This window comes from Nelumbo nucifera, chromosome 8, assembly GCF_055504915.1.
Source record: "Nelumbo nucifera cultivar China Antique chromosome 8, China Antique-T2T, whole genome shotgun sequence".
NCBI classification, from domain to species: Eukaryota; Viridiplantae; Streptophyta; class Magnoliopsida; order Proteales; family Nelumbonaceae; genus Nelumbo; species Nelumbo nucifera.
In genome coordinates this window covers 34,037,662-34,050,155 of record NC_142656.1, presented here as the reverse complement: position 1 = coordinate 34,050,155, position 12,494 = coordinate 34,037,662, and positions in this window count along the sequence as shown.

Below are 12,494 nucleotides of genomic sequence, written 5' to 3'. Positions count from 1 at the left end.
AAAAAAAACTAGGTTTTCTACTATATTGAAGGCTATTCGTAGTAGACAGTTAGTGCGCTACAACGAAGGGTGCGGTGTGATAACAGGGAACGGGAAGGATGGGTGGATGCAATTAGGTGCGATAAGACTGAAATACAGTGCAATGGGTAGGTTCTAAGGTGTGATGAGTAAGGAGAAGGTGTGATGAGTAGCTTTTGAGTTGCGATGAGATTGAACCTAGTTGTGATGACGTTGAACTAGGTTGCGATGAGGTTGATCTGAGTTGTGATGAGGTTTATCTAGGTTGCAATTTTGGGCTTCTGGGTTGCAATGAGGTTGATCTGAGTTGCGATGAGGTTGAACTGAGTTGCGATGAGGTTGATCTGAGATACGATGATGTTGATCTGAGTTGTGATGAGGTTGATCTGAGTTGCGATTTTGGGATTCTAGGTTGCGATAAGGTTGAAAGGAAGTGAGATTTTGGACTTCTGGGTTGTAATGAGGCTCTAAGGAAGTGCGATTTTGGACTTCTGGGTTGCGATGAGGCTCTAAGGAAGTGAGATTTTGGACTTCTGGGTTGCGATAAGGTTGAAAGGGACCGTGATTTTGGATTTCTGGGTTGCAAAAAGGTTGAAAGGAAGTGCGATTTTGGACTTTAAGGCTATGGCAAAGATGAAATGAGGTGCAATTTTGAAGAAGTGTTTCGGGTGAGACCTTGGTTGTGATTTCGACAAAGGTATGATTCTAGGTGAAGCTTCAGGTGCGATTTTAGAATAGGAATGGCTTTGGGTGATTGCACTAGGAAGGTCTATCACACCCAACCTTCTTGAGGTGCGATTTTGAATCACAAAATAGCAAGTCTTAAACTTACCAACGCAAAACAAAAAGAAACTAAGTTTGAACAACTCCAAGTAAAGGTTCCAATTCTCCTCAGTGGAGTCACCAGCTATGAGCTCTGGAAAGCTCATGGTCGGCTCAAAGAGTTGGAGTCGCCACCCATTTTTTATAGGAAATAGGCCCTCATTTTCTGATTCAAAAACTCAATTAAAGTCTTTGATAGTGACTCCGTTTTCCATGGAAAAGGCTCATAACTGAGAGATTTCAGGTTCAAAGGATTGGGAAAGGGAAGATGTTAGGCACCCCTCTCTCCAAGCTGCTATAGTAACCCCAATACGGGAGTTGTTCAGAGCGCAACAGAAATGGTTGTAAGAATTTCTTAAATCCGGAGGAACATGTTTTTAACCTCTCCTAAGACTGATTTTGAGGTGATGTTATCGAATCTTAGTACTGATTTCCCTAAGACCCTTACCTCTCTGTCTCTATTCTTAGCCAAGAAGAAATTGCAAACAATGGTCCTCCAACATTTTAGAACCTCAAGCAACCCAGAAAGACTAAAGAAGACTTACCTTTCACATGTACCTTGACGGGAGCTTTCCAGCAGCTAGGGATAAGACAAAATGAAGTTTAGTTGGGTTCTTGAGCTAGAGAGTGTTTCTGGTTGCAACACCCTCCGCTTGAAGGTGGAGGAGACAAGTTTAGAATCTGATGTTTCAGAGCACCTCTGAATTTTGGGTGAACAAGAGGCAGTATATGGTCTAGGAGAGAGCTCTCTTCCCTCTCTCTTTCTCTCTAGGAGCCTTTCTTGGGTTTCCTTCCTCCTTTTCCCTTTGAGCTCGAATTAGGCCTCTATTTATAGAGAAAATAGAGGGAGATGGGTCTGAAATTCGCTTAGCTACAGTGCCTAAGACTAGGATTCAACAGAGGTTTTTCAGAAAATAGGCAAAGATTCTTCAAAGAAATAGACGTTCAATTAAGCTTTCCTGTTTGGTGAAACGTTTTCTTTGATTTGGGGGTGGTTTTCATGGGTTTTGTGTATACAACGGGAGCTTGGGGCGTGCCAGACGTTGCAACCCCGTATTTGGGGCTGACAGTGGCAAAAAACATAAATTTGATGAACTTTTAAATGTGGTTTTGTCTTTTCTTAACTTTAAGTAGGGGTTTGTTTGGTATTTTGAGTTTTTTAAGCCTATTAAGCTTTATTTCATTGGTCCAAGTGTTCTAATGAGTCAAGAATGGGTCTGATATCAGCCATTACTCTTTTAAGGCTTATGGTTGGGACAAATGACGTGGCAATTTATTCTGGTGTGTTGAAACGGTATCTTTCTAGTTTAACGATGAACAGATGAATTAGGATGTGAAATTTTGCGTGTTGGGGTTTCTTGGATCTCTGAGCATAGTGGTGAGGTCTGATTGGACAAATGGGGTTTGGATGAGTGATATCTGTGGATGACAAGTTCGAGTCAATAAAATTTGCTGAAATAAAATCTTTGTTTGATAAAGGGTCAAATTGGGGAATTTTCTGATGAAATTTGGTAAGTTGGAACTTTTGAACATCCTGAATCTAATGGAAGTGATGGATCTTTGATCAGAGAAGTATATTGATTGATATGGTTCAAATCATGGTCTTAGCTTTTGGTTTTCCAATTAACGAAAGGGTTCAAAATGGAATCTTATTTTTTCAACGGTCAAATGAAGGTGTTTGGTCGTGAAATTTGACATGCTATGTTTTTTTTGGGTCTCCGAAAACAATGGTAAGGTCTGACTGGCCATATGAGGTTGGGATGACAGATGGTAAGCTCCAATTAATGAGATTTGCTAAAATAGGATCTAAGCTTAATGATGGGCCAAATGGGGGAATGTTGAGCTACAATTTGGTAGATGGGCATGGATTAGGGTGAGTGTTCAAGTGGATGGTTCTGATATGAGAAAGATATGATTAACCTTGGTAATCGTTCAGGACCATCAGAATGGGATCTTGATATTTTTACGATTGGATGTCGTAGATTCGTATTGGGATTCGCTAGTTGATTGTTTCCTAGTGATCTTGGGGTGATGGATATGCTGGATTTTATCTTGGAGGAGTTGGAATTTGAATATCACATAGATTGGGGTCATTAGTAAGGAAATTGGCATGATGAATGTTGGATCTTTATAGTTTAGTCATAAAAATTGATGTGAACTAAGTTATAGTTTTCCATGTTCGGAAATAGTGTCTGATCGTACATTGATGTTGATCTCAATGTTGTTATTTGTCCTATGGATTGCGTCAAAGGAGGGTATTTTGGGTTTTGGAATGTCTCGAGTTGATATGGTTGTGTTTCTAAGTTTTGGGGTTTAAGAGGGGGGTACAAAGAGGTAGGGTGAAGGGAGGGAGCAAAAATTGGGTGTCAACACTAATGTAGAGTGTTTCCATCCTTGGCTATTATCTTATTATTTCTTACTTTCTTTAGTCCTAGTCATTTCCTATCCTAGTAAATTTTATTTAAGTAACATTAGCTAAATGGGGAATTTCATTTGTCTTGGAATTGTTATTTCCTTTTTCTAATATTTTTCTACTCTCTTTTTTACTTTGTTTTTCAAGTTAAAAGGTTTACACAGAAAAGGAAACATGGAAATGGAATATGGGGAAAAGTTTGACTCAACTTAGGGAGAGTTTGAAATTTTTGTTGTACACACTAAATACTACACAACCTCTTGGTTTTTCTCATTTTCCAATTGCCCAAACCAGCCAGCTAAACCGACAAACCCACCCTTCATGTTTGGGTCAGATTTACTTCAGTGTGGGTTGATTTAGGTTTGGTGAATAAGCAACCCGACAAGGTCGGGTTGGTTAAAAAAATCATTTGAACTGACCCAACCAACCCATGAACACCCCTAATTCTAAATGATGATAATGATAGTAATATTGTATCCAAAATTTCTATAAATGTGTTTTTTTTTTGTTGTTTTTATATGCTTTTTGCTTTTTATCATTAATCAAATGCATATTGCAAAATCCAAATCTTATTACATAAACACCTTATCTAAATATGTGATAATCCGATCAAATTGTGAAGTTTCAAATATCATTGATGGGTTTACCTTTTTGGTTAGATTCTTTTATTTATAATACTTTCTTTTTGGTGTTTTCTCTATTCATTTATCAAAAAAATATAAGATTTAAATAGAGGGAATCGAATGAGGTGAAAAGTAGTAGTTCAAAAAAATATAAGATTTAAATAAAGTTCCACAATCTTATTTATATTTTTAATAGTAGTGTAAATATAGAATTATAGATGTGTTCAATTTTTCTATATTTTTTATATTTCTATGTAAAAAAAAATAATTCCAATATTTCACACTTATTTTTTTTTAATATGGTAATTAATTAAAATTATACATGTGCCTAAATGTTTTTTTGCAACATTTATGTATTTTTCTTTTTTTTTGAACTTTTATATTTTATTAATTTTTATTATTTATTTATGACATTAAATGTTAACACATTTGACCTAAAAGTTGAACAATTGATCTTTTCCAAATAGTAAAATAATTTGATTAATAAAAGTATCATAAATGTGTCTATTTTCTTTACATTTTTATAATTTTCTATATTTATCTCTATTTTAAAATTTTATTACCTAACTATAACTTCATAGGTTTATCAATTTGATTTGGATGGTTGAATTGCTTAACGCCTTAGCCACCACTTGGATAAAGAATGGTTTTGTTTTTTAGCCAATTTTAAAATATTTGCGTTTAATTTTTTAAAAATATTGACATAGATCTAATTAGTACTATTTATTGGTGAAAATAACTTAAATATAGGATTTAATAAGAGAAAATGGGAGTTAATACCTTTAAGTATAAGACTTAATGATAGTGGATTAAATGAGGTGGAAAGTAATAATTGAAGTTACATTTTCAACCCTTACAATTAGAGATGTAATAAATAGACAAATATGGGCCTTTTAGTAGCCATGAAAAGTTGGCATTAAAGTTGTAATAAAATGACTTTCATACCCTTTATCAAACAAAGAAATAAATGATAATTTTAGTCCAAAACATTCCACTCTACATCTGCACTTTTATATATAGTATAGATCCTTTTTCTTTTGTTCATTTATAAAAAAAATGTAAGATTTAAATAGGGGGAATTGAATGAGGTGAAAAGTAATAGCTCAATTGATAATTTAAACTTTACAATTTAATAAGGACTAAATTCAAAAATAAGTATTTTAATCAATGTTTTAAAAATTGGACCAAACTGGACAGTCAAACCGTTTAGCCCAAGAACTGGTAAGGTCACTTGTTCCGTTTTGGCCCTAAATTGCTATTGAAAAAAAACATTGAAAATGGTTAGAGAATTGTTGATCCGGATGGTTTAGTTGTAACAACAAAAAATTGCAACTCCAATGAAGAAATTAAAAAATCGATGCAAGAGATGAGAGATTAAACATCGATCTTATATTAAAATATGAGATACACCAATGAAGCAAATGATTTGGGATTTTAGAGAGATGAGGGAAATGTAAGAAGAAGGCTAGCAGTGTTGTAGTGGTGGTGATGATGAACAAAGAGACAATTGCCACTACCACCGCTGATTTCTTCTCCTTCTTCTAAGGGCAAACTGTTCTGCAGCAATGCTCGATGAACATGGTGACAACCACCTCAGATGACACTTGCTTCTCTTATTCTTCTTCTCATTCTTTTTTCTCACTTTCAACTTTAACCAACTGCCTCATTCTTAAAGTCTCACACTCCCCTCTCAAAATAATGTATATATATGGTAAACTTTAACCTAATCTAACCTAATGGTCAAAATAAAAAGTTACATTATATTTTACATCTTACCGATTTCACTCGCTCAAACTAGATGGTTGAACCGTTGGCTCAAAAACCAGAACCCAAAACGTTTTTCGTTTCTGGGTCAATTTTTAAAACCATAATTTTAGTCAAAAAAAAGTTTCACAATCTTATCTATATTTTTAATAGTAGTGTAAATATAGAATTATAGATGTGTTCAAAATTTTCTATAATTTTATTAATATTTTTCTGTGTAAAAATAATTTTAATATGTCACACTTAATTTTTGTTTAATATGATAAATACATGATATTACACATGTGCTTGAATGTTTTTTTGTAAAATTTATGGATATTTTCATTTCTGTATTTTTATATTTTATTAATTTTTATTAGTACTTATTTATGACATTAAAGGTTAACACATTTTACCCAAAAGTTAAACAATTTATTATTAATTTTTGTATTTCATTTTTGGTTAGTTTTAAATTATGTATTTTATTTTCATCATCAATAAAAATAATTCTTGTATATTACACTTATTTTTTAATTTGATTAATGAAAATATCATTAATGTATCTAATTTTTTCTACATTTTTTGTAATTTTATATATTTATTTTTATTTTAAAAACTTTATTACCTAACTATGACTTCATAGGTTGAACAATTTGATTTGGATTGTTGAATTGCTTAGCCACCACTCGAATAAAGAATGATTTTGTTTTTAAGTCAGATTTAAAATAGATCGTTTATATTATTAAAAATATTGACATAGATGAAATTAGTAGCATTTATTAGTGAAAAATAACTTAAAATATAGAACTTAATAAGAGAAAATGGAATTTAATAACTTAAGTATTAGACTTAATGGGAGAGGATTAAATGAAGTGGAAAGTAATAATTGAAGTTACATTTTCAACCCTTACCATTAGAAATGGATTACATACACAAATATGGCCATTATAGTACCCATTAAAGCTGACATTAAAGTTATAATAAAATGACTTTTATATACTTTCTCAAACAAAGAAATCAAGGGCAATTTTATTCCAAAAAAAGTTCCACACTACATTTACCCTTTTATATATATCAGTAAGCATGCACGTGTTTTGCATGTGGCAATTATAAATGATGATAATGAAAATAATAATATATCCAAAATTTTCTATAAATTTTATGTATTTTTTATTTTTTCATTTTTATATTTTTTTTTTTTGTTTTTTATTGTTAATCGGATGTATATAGCAAAATCCAAATCTGATTACACAAACACTTTATCCAAATATGTGATAATTGGATCGAGTTGTGAAGTTTCAAGATATGTTTTGAAAACTAACCCAGAAATAGAACCAGTCAAGGCACTGTTTTCTGATTCGATGGTTCAATAAAATACAAAAAATAATAATAAAACAATACCATAAAAATTAAATAAAATACAAAAAAATCACCACCGATAATGGAGGTGTGACGGTGTTGGGTTCATAGAGAGGGGAAAAATTGCCACCAATGGATTGTTGTTTGGTCGCTAGTGATTAAAATCGTTGCTGCAACTATAGACTCATCAGTACAGGAGAAGAAATTGCCACTGCAAAACTATCGTAGATTGTTGATGAAATTGGTGGTGGTTATTGGTTGTTGGTAGTTTGTAAATGGTTGTTACCATTGATTAAATTGCGGTTGCCACTACAAAACTATGCACTCATCAACAACTCAAACTCAAAGTGAGAACTAAGAAATGCAAACCTTGCATTCACCATAAGCCACCGTACATGGAGCCCCAACAACCGATCATTGGTCGTCGTGATTCACCATAGGTCGCTATCACCACAAGCCATCAGAGGTCAAGCTAAGTGAGCAACTGATAAGGGAAGAACGAAAATGATTTACGTTCAAACACTAACCCCAATTATCAATTCTAAGGGGACACTGGTGGAATTTTTTTTTAATATAGAAAAATAAAACATATAACCTGTGAACCATTGTTCGGGTCGAATGGTTTTAACGGTTCAATCGCTTGGGTTAGTAGTTTTTTGACCTTTCCAAAGTTTTTTTAAGAAAAGCGATCTATAGTATAACCAAAAGCAGAGACCTAAATGGTTCCTGGTTTTTTAGTCTGATCATCCAACCAGGTCCGGTTTTGAAAACATTGGTTTCCAGTATCATTGATAGGCCTACTTGAAGGGATGGGAGATCCATCATATGGATTGGTTGAACTCTGCAGGAAAGTTGGGCGAAATTTCAAAAATTTCTATTTATCCCATTCGAGAATCGTATTCCCTAATTTAGAAAACCACATTTTCAAGGTTCGTTCTTGAATCCAAAACCAGACTAGATCTAAAACCAAAAGATAGTGAGGGATATACCAGATACGAAGTAATAGTGACTCCCAACGCATGTGTTCACACACAAAGAAAAGACCAAAACCCGCTTCCACTGAAAATGACACATTAAATGGTTCTTGGATATAGCCACCTTATGAAAACCCAAGAACTGTGGGCAGATGCAAGATTATCCCATCAGGTATTACCCTCAATGGTCTTACACTTAACCTCTCAGCCCTCAATGATCAAACACTGCCCAACAAGAGAGGACCTTTCCCTCGGCTGCAAGGTGCAGTGTTGCACTCTTTACTCACATGGATCGTAGGAATTAAAACCTTTTGCAAACATTTTGAAAACATAATATATATATATATATATGTATGTATATGTATATCTCTATATAAAGATATGTTTTGCAAAAACAAATCTCAACGTTTTAAATCAACTGCCAGCAGTTTTGGTTTCCATCAAAGAGAGTGCATTACCCGATCATTCACTTTGTCCGACAAAGGGGTTGATTCTGTCACTATGATCACCCATTTAGGTGAATTCTCAAACTGCCCCAACATACCCAAGTTTTGACCCCCTCTAAGGATCTCACTGATTGGCATATCAAAGATAGCTCAATCCGACACCTAGTGTAGTATCATAATGGAGTCTAGGGGTTAGGTGTAAGTTTCCAGTTTTGCCCATCTGTCTCCAAGGTCCAGGGTAATACTGGAAATTGGTCCAGTTTAGGGTTTCAAAAAAACCTACACTACATGTGCCTCAGGTCTCACCATAGCAGCTGAGACAAGCCACCCCAACCAACTTCGTGGCACATTAGTGTTACCCTTGACAGGATAGACCTCCCTAGATCTATCCAACAGCTGTGAATATTATAAACTAATACAAGTCTCATAAGTGTCCAGTTTATGGGTAAAAAACCAAAAACACACCACAATGACATGAATTAATTATGTACTTTATTCATTTATAATAAATGTCAAAAGATACATCAATCTGATTGGAGCTAACGGCAACTGTCCAATAGCTCCCACTTACACTTAGGTCCAATCAGGTATAAGACGGAGTCCCATACTATCCACGTGTTTCTCAAACACTTTCTGTGTAAGCGGCTTAGTCAAAGGGCCAGCTACATTCTCCGTTGACGCTACTTTCTGAATTAGGATGTCCCCTCTACCAACTATCTACCGTAGTACATGGTACTTCCTCTCGATGTGCTTCGACTTCAAGTGGGCTCGTGGCTCCTTAGCCTAAGCTATAGCTCCAATGTTGTCACACAACAGTGGAATGGGTGATGTGCTGGGTGGAAATACTCCTAATTCCTGAATGAATTTCTTCATCCAAATGGCTTCTTTAGCAGCTTCACTTACGGCAATGTATTCAACTTTGGTTGTGGAATCTGCGGTGAAACCTTATTTGCTGCTTTTCCAGCTAACTGCACAGGTCCCCATCGTAAAGATGTATCTAGATGTTGACTTTCTATCATCAGGATCTGACTGAAAATTGGCATTAGTATACCATTGGATCTGTAGTGAACCACCATCGAATACCAGACAAAACTCTTTTGTCCTTCGAAGGTATTTCAGTATGTTCTTCATAGTTGTCCAGTGTTCCTGTCCTGGGTTAGACTGGTATCTATTTTCCACACTCATTGCCTGAGCAATGTCAAGACGAGTGCACAGCATGGCATACATGATGCTCCCTACGGTTAAGGCATTGGAAATCTCCTTCATGCCCTCAATCTCCTCGGGAGTCTTGGGAGACATACCCTAGGAGAGAGTGACTTCATGCTTGAAATGAACATTTCCTTTCTTGGAGTTGTCCATACTGTATCTCTTGACAATCTTGTCAATGTAAGTAGACTGGGATAATCCAATTATCCTCTTTGATCTATCTCTATAGAGTCAAAGTCCCAAAATATTGGTGGCTTCTCCAAAATCTTTCATGGAGAATTATTGTGAAAGCCACACTTTTACTGTAGTTAACATTCCTACATCATTCCCAATGAGTAGAATGTCATCTACATACAGAACCAAGAACGTAACCTTATCCCCACTAGTCTTCCTATAAACACAGGGCTCATCCAGATTCTGCTCAAAGCCAAACTAGAAGCGTGCTTCAGTCCAAATATGAATCGGTAAATTTTGCATACCATGTGTTCCTGACCTGTAGCAATGAATCCTTGTGGTTGCTGCATATAGATATCTTCAGTAAGATCTGCATTCAGGAATGTGGTTTTGACATTCATTTGCCAAATTTCGTAGTTATGGTATGTTGCTACAGCTAGCAAGATCCTAATAGACTTTAGCATAGCCACCGGCGAAAAGGTCTCCTCATAGTCGATTCCCTCTTTCTGAGTGTACCCTTTTGCCACAAGACGAGCTTTATAGGTTTCAATGTTACCATCTAGGCCCTTCTTCCTCTTGTAAATCCACTAGCAACCAATTGCTTTCACTCCAGGGGGTGGGTCTACAAGAGTACAGACCTTGTTGGTCTCCATCGAGTCCATCTCGGCTTTTATGGCATCTACCCACTTCAGAGAATCTATGTCCAACATAGCTTTCGCATAAGTCGTAGGATCCTAATCACTTGTTGTGGCTTCCACCAAATAACTTTCTTGGTCATAGTCGTAACAAACTGGAGGCCTGGATACCGAGATAGACCTTCTAGGTTGAGTATCTGGAGCTTGTGGGACATCTCTCACTACTCCTGCCTCTTCTCATCAAGAACAACTTATTGCTAAAGCTTCTCTAGGATGTAATCTTCTTCTAAGAAACAGACATTTCGACTACAAAACACCTTTTGTTCTTTTAGATCATAGAATAGGTAACCTACAAATAGGCAACGACTGGTCTTAGATTCCAATTTGCCAGTACTTGTTCATTTAATGTGTGCAGGACAACCCCAAATCTTCAAGTGTCTCACACTTTGTTTCTTACCAGTCCAAAGCTCATGGGGAGTCTTTGGAATGGATTTTGGTTGGAACCCGATTCAGCACGTAAATCGCAGTCTCCAATGCATATCCCCAAAAGGATGTAGGTAATTCTGAGTGGACGAGAAGTGATCAGACCATATCCAATAAAGACCGGTTCCTCCTCACCAATACATCGTTTAACTGTGGTGTAGTGGGAGGAGCTAATTGTGATACTATCCCATTGTCCTTTAAGTAGTCCCTGAATTCGTCAGAGAGATACTCACCACCTCGATCTGATCAGAGAACTTTAATTTCTCTTCCTAACTATTTCTCGAATTCTTGTCTGAACCCTTTGAACTTTTCAAAGGATTCAGACTTATGTTTCCTTGGGTACACGTAACCATACCGAGAATAATCATCGGTAAAGGTTATGAAATAAACATGCTGATTATGTGTCCTAACATTCAGGGGACAACATACATCAGTATGTATCAGGTCAAGTGTGCTTCTAGATCTTTCAGGCTTACTGATAAATGGTCGTTTTGTCATCTTACCCTAAAGGCAAGATTCACAAGTTGGAAGATCTTCTATAGTTAGAAAATCTAAAGGACCATCATTTACCAACCTTGTGATACAATCTAAGATATTGTGGCCAAGTCGGTAATGCCACAGGCACATGGGACAAACTGTATCACAGATTCTTTTCTTGGGGTTTATTTCCGATGTAGTTTCGGTAATGTTGGTCTCCAGAGAGGGATGAAGAACATAAAGACTATTCTCAAGTTCCCAATATGCTAGGAACTTATTATTCCGTTTAATAGTAATCACATTACTGAACAAAATGGAATAACCATCCATGCACAAATTTGAGACAAAAATCAAAATTCTTCTTAAATTAGGTACGAAAAGACAATCTTTCAGTACAATAATCCCTTCTCTGAAAACTAATTCTACAGTGCCTATGGTTGTAGCTGCAACAGTTGCAGAAGTCCCCAAGTAAAGTGTCACCTCTTCATCACCCAGTCTTCTACTTATCTTGAACCTCTGGAGTGAGTTACACGCATGAGTAGAAGCCCCGGAGTCAATACACCAGGATGCAGAAGTGACCAACAGATTGGTCTCTATGATGAAAGAATCGAACATACCTTGTTTCTTAGCCTCCAGGTATTGAAGACAATTCCTCTTCTAGTGGCCAGTCTGTTTGTAGAAGTGACAGACATCCGATGCCTTGTCTTTCTTCTGCTTTTTGGCTTTGCTACCCTTCTTCTGAGCCTTCCTTTTAGCCTTCCGCTTTTTCTTGCCCGATTTGCCACCTTCAACAAGCATGGCTATCATCTTATCCTTCTTAACCAGTTCTTCAGCCCTCTGCAACATATTGTTGAGTTCTTGAATGCTAACATTTAGCTTATTCATGTTGTAGTTCATGATAAACTGATTGAAGGACGGAGGCAAGGAATTAAGAACAACATCAATTTTGGGGTCATGATCTAGCCCTGATGCGAGAGCCTCCAGTTCATTAATATAGCCCATCATCTTTAGACAATGGTCATGAACCTATTGGTTCTCAGTCATAAACAATTTTAAGACCTTTTGTCGAGTAGAACGATTATGCTCTTCGTACATAGTCTTCAGACTATCCAATATATCTC